This window comes from Pteropus vampyrus, unplaced genomic scaffold, assembly GCF_000151845.1.
Source record: "Pteropus vampyrus isolate Shadow unplaced genomic scaffold, Pvam_2.0 Scaffold203, whole genome shotgun sequence".
Lineage (NCBI taxonomy): Eukaryota > Metazoa > Chordata > Mammalia > Chiroptera > Pteropodidae > Pteropus > Pteropus vampyrus.
In genome coordinates, this window is record NW_011888984.1 from 1812896 (window position 1) to 1818054 (window position 5159).

Consider the following 5159-nt stretch of genomic DNA (forward strand, 5'->3'; position numbering starts at 1 on the left):
TCCTTCCTTCCTTCCTTCCTTCCTTCCTTCCTTCCTTCCTTCCTTCCTTCCTTTCTTTCGGTGCTTTGTTCTGTTCTTTCATTTGGGACATGTTTTGTTGTTTCTCCATTTTGTCTGCTTCTCTGTTTCGTTTCTAAATATTAGATAGAGCCACTATATGTCCTGTTCTTAGTAGAGTGACCTTATGTAGTAGGTGTCCTGTGGGGCCCAGTGGTTCCATGTTTGTTCCTTGTGTGGATTGTGTTTGCCCTGCTGTTGTACTTGAGACTTGGTTGCTGTTTGCACATCAGTGGGAGGGATTGGCCCTCAGGCTGACTACTTGTGAGAACTGTCTGTGACTACAGTAGAGGTGCTGTTGTACAGAGGCTGATCATATATGGAGCAGGATTCACTTCAGTGGGGCTATGGTGTCTGCCATGTCTGCCTTTTGGGTGTCATTTGTGAAGGTGGTTGAGTGGTGCTCTGGTATGGTCCGAAGTTGGTCACCACATGTGTTGGTCCTGGGACCTCTTTGGGGGAGTGATCTCATGCAGGCAGAGGTCAGCTGCTGCTTGTGCCCTGCCTGGGGCCACTTTTATAATATACAAAGTGACCTGCAGATAGTCGCCACTCATGCTGGGCTTAGAGCTGCCTGGAAGAGGCTAAGCTGTGAACTGAGGCTGGCTGGCACTAGTGCCAGGCTTGGGGCTGCTTAGAAGAGGTATGGATTATGTTGAGGCCAAATACTGCTTATATGGGGTTTGAGAACCTTTGAGAGATTTTAGGAAAGTCCGCAGCATGAGCTGAGATTGATCATTTGTATAGGAAAGCCACTGGAAGTGGCTTGGGTGGGCCTACAGTTGAGTGGGGCAGAGTCTCAGGAAATCACCAGAGTTGAGTGAATAGTATTAGCCAGGTTGATGGGGATTTATATATGGCTGCTGCCTGCACATGCAGGCTGGTTGGGGAGGAGGAATCAATGAGGGAACAATGGTTCTTCAGCCCTCACTCTGAAGCCAGACAACTCAGTTCCTTCTTGTATGTATATGGTATTTCAAGCTGCTACTCCAGAGCTGAAGCTCAGAGCAAGAGAATGTGCAGGCCCTTTAAGAGGCACCCCTGGGATTCCAGCTGCCTTCCTCACTTAGGCACAATCTCCATTGGTTTTCATAGCCAGAAATTGTGAGGACTTCTCTCCCTGGCACTGGAACCCTGGGCTGGGGAACCTGGTGTGGGGCTGGGACCATTTGCTTTTCAGGGGTGACCTCTGCAGCTGAGTTATCCCTCCCAATTTTAACTGCCATATGTGGGTGTGGGGCCAGCCCATTTCGCCTCTCAACCCCTCCTACCAGTCTCAATATGGCTTCTTTTGTATATCCTTAGCTATGGGACTTCTGTTCAGATAGACTTCAGGCATTTCTCAATAGTTGTTCTGTAGTTTAGCTGTAATTTTGATGTGGTCATGGTAGGAGGCCAGCACAGCCATTTACCTACTCCATCACCTTGACTGGAGGCAGAGCAATAACTTTTTAGAGAAGCGACAAAACAAAGGAAAAGGACTTTGAGTTTCTAGAGTAGCAAATTGTGGGAGGGTAAATATATGGGGAAAATCATAGAAAATAAAGGCTAAATAATAAGATTTGTCATGCAGATTCCTCTGGTTGGGTCTGGGATGCTGAGGGTCTCAAGTTGTTCGGTGATGAACTTCTGTTCTTCCTGGTAGAGAGGGGAGGAGGCAACTTTTACAAATTTATGTCTTGCTTATAGGCAAATCAGGGAAAGCAGAGAGCTTTTCTTTTATGTGCTTCTTCTTAATTGCCTCTAGCTCAAAATTATCCTATGCCATACAGGTGTGTTTGGGGTAGCATATTCTGCCAAATTCCACCAGGGTTTTTTCTTCCTGCCTCCCAGCCTGGTAACGCACCCCCAGGCAGTGCCTGGACAATTGTAAGACTGGCTTTATTGTTTTGCATCTCTCAGGGCTCATCGTCCTTCATTGTCAGATATCCTGTACCTCCAAAAACAATTGTATTATGTATTTTGTCTGTTTTTATTGTTCCACTTGTCTCAGGCAAATCCAGTTCCTATTATTCCATCTTGGCCAGAAGCAGAAGTCTCCCTAGAATTTATTTTAAACGTATGTTTTTGTTTGTCCCCTCCCTCTTGAATATCAGCTCCAGGAGGGCAGGGATTTGTTTTTTTCCCTGCTAAATTCCCAGTCCTTAAAACAGTGTCTGACACATGGTAGATAGTTGATAAATATTTGTAGAATAGATAAATGAATGGATGACATAATCCCTGTTGCTATTCAGTTTTACAGATGAGGAAATTGGGGCACAGAGAAAGTCATTCACCTGCAAAGAGAGTCAAACACTGGCAATCTGACTCCTGAGCCCATACCCTTAACCACAAGACAGCTCCACTCTGCTAAGTACGGACTGGACCATGTCTCTGACTTCCAACTTAATTCTCTCAGACCTGCTTCTCCCTTTCTCCTATGGCTGGAAATTATCATACTCCAAGGATGAGTGTGAGGATTCTTTTACAGCTATAGCCCCAAGGCCCACCATGGACACCTAGTTGGTATACATTTGTTGAATCAATGAATGAATGTATCACTGAGAGGTGTAGAGACTTGGAGAGACTTAGAACGTGTCCACTAGGATTCTTTGGTTGCCAGCAACAGATGTCATTTTTGAACTAAGGACTTCTCTTCTTAGGCCCGTGTGAAAATTCTCAACAAGGACCCTAATTGGCCCAGCCTGGGTCCTGTCCTACCTCTGAACCAATCACTATGACAAGGAGGTGGAGTCACATACAGAATGACAGCTTTCAATTGGATCATATGGCTAGAACAGGAGAAGAAGAGCAGTGATTCACCTGAAAGGGGGTGTGGTTTCTATTGGGGCTGCCGAGGGTCCCATGGGAAGCCTCTCCCTCTAGGGAAGGGGGAGGAAGTCCTTTCTGTTGGTCAGCTATTGTCAGGCAACTCGAGCTTCCAGGTCATTCACCAGACAATCCTGTCTGCCTTTCTCCACCATCCACTCCTCAGTCATGGGAAGATCATGAAGCGTAAGCTTGCTGTTCCACTGCCAGTAGCTCTAGAGTGATTCCCTCCATCGCGCTCATAGCTCTGTAAATAGCCCTTTATTAGAAGTTACCTTAAGTTATCCTAATTTACTGGCCCTCTGTTTCTTTTTGGGGCCATGTTCGATACAGCCAAGTCTGCCTCAAGCCAGCAGTCCACTTAGAAGTACACCCAGCAAGGCCAGGAGTACAGCTCTTCAAGCATAGGGGCTCCTATGTGTCTCCACTGAATTCCTCGTTGGACACTCCAGTCCTCTATGGCAGTTTTTATTACATGGGGAGTTGGAGCAAGGTTCCAGCAGGCTACTACAGATATCATGGCCACCCAACTCAATCTGCTTATTCATTCCAGCTGCTTTCTTCAAAATGTGGCCCATTCTTGGGGCTTGTCCCTGTCTGGCATATAAATGGAACTTGCGGCTAACTGGTTATATTTTTTTCCATGGGGTGGTACTCTGTGAAGGTGTATCTCTAACATTCCATCCTGGTGTGGGGGAGGAGGGCTCTGGCGGACCAGACAGCTAGCCCATGAAAAACACCATTTTTCATAATGGAAATGTATTTGTCTCTCCCAATAAGAGAACTATTGAAGGATGGGAATGCCAGCTCTGAAATTTCAACATTCACTCCCATGAGGTGATCTTTCCCCGTCAAGGGCCAGCAGCAGGCTAATAATTGCCTCTCCAAAGTGGCAGGTCCCTGAGCCCAAAACTCTGTGGGCTGGCAGCATTTCATCGCCAAAGGCGCCACTCTGCTAGGAGGCTGGACTTGGGGTAAGAGGAGCTCTTGCTCCTGGGTATTCGCTGGACGATCCAGCCTGTCTACCTCACTCCACGGTATCTTTCGTTTATATGTGCTCTTGCAAAATGTGTACTGACGTATTGCATGCGTTGCTTCTAATCGATCACATTGGAATTATATGATGTACCCCACTCTATTTCTTTTGTCCCTCAGCACTGTATTTTAAAGCTCTATCCATGTTGCTCTGTGCATATGTCATCCCACCTCCTCACTGCCACACAAGGCTCCCTGCTGTGTGTCCCCACAGTTCTCCTGCCCACTCTCTCAGGGTGGAACCCAGGGGCAGCCAGGCCACCTCCAGGTGCCACCATCACAGGTTACGCTCAGTGGGCCTCCTTGGCACTTCCCCTAACACACCCATGGGAGAATTTCTAAGCATGCCACCTAGGAGCACAGTTTCTGTGTCGCAGGCTCTGCGTATGCTTAATTTCTCCGTAGGAGGGAAGGTGCTCATGCCTCCAGAATGGCTGGCCCCGGCCACACTCCTGCCCACAGTGAGAGGGCTCCCGGGTCCCCGCATATTTATCCAGCTTTCTAATTTTTGTCATTCTCCTAGGTGCCAAGTGATATCTCATTGTTTTCCTCCCCTATTTTATCATGAAAAATTTCAAACATATAGAAAAGTTACAGGGAATTTTATGGTGGACAGCCATATCGCTGTTGTTTTAACTTCTATTTTTCTGAGTACTAGTGATTTTGAGCATATTTTCCTATGCTTGTCACTTTTCTGGGTCTCCTGACATTTCAGCATTCGTATGCTGTGCTCACTCTTTTTCTTGGAGGGTGGCTGTCTTGTTGATCTGTAAGGGTTCTTGGAATACTCTTGATATTAATCTTTGTCAGTTTCAGACATGGTGCGTCTTCTCTCATTCACTTGCCTATTAATTATATTCACGTTTCCTTCATTGAACAGAATCATTAATTTCAGGTGTTTATTTTGGAAATCTTCAAGCGTACACAAAGTGGAGAAAATAGTACACTGATCCGCACTCACCCATCATCTTGTTTCAACAATAGTCAGTGCACGGTCATCCTTATTTCAATTATCCCCCTTCACCTTTTTTTTTTTTTTTTTTTAAGCTGGAACACTTTCTTTTTCAACATTTTATGAAAAATTTCAAACCCTGACCCCATCCTCCCACCTGAACTGTCACGGCTGTCCCTCCGCTACCCCCAGCCGCCCCCATCCCGGGGTTCCCTGCTCCCACCTTGCCCCGACAGTCTGGCCCACACGTGCAACCATGAGGCTCTTTCTAAAACAGAAAGAGATCACGCTTACAACCCTCCGCGGG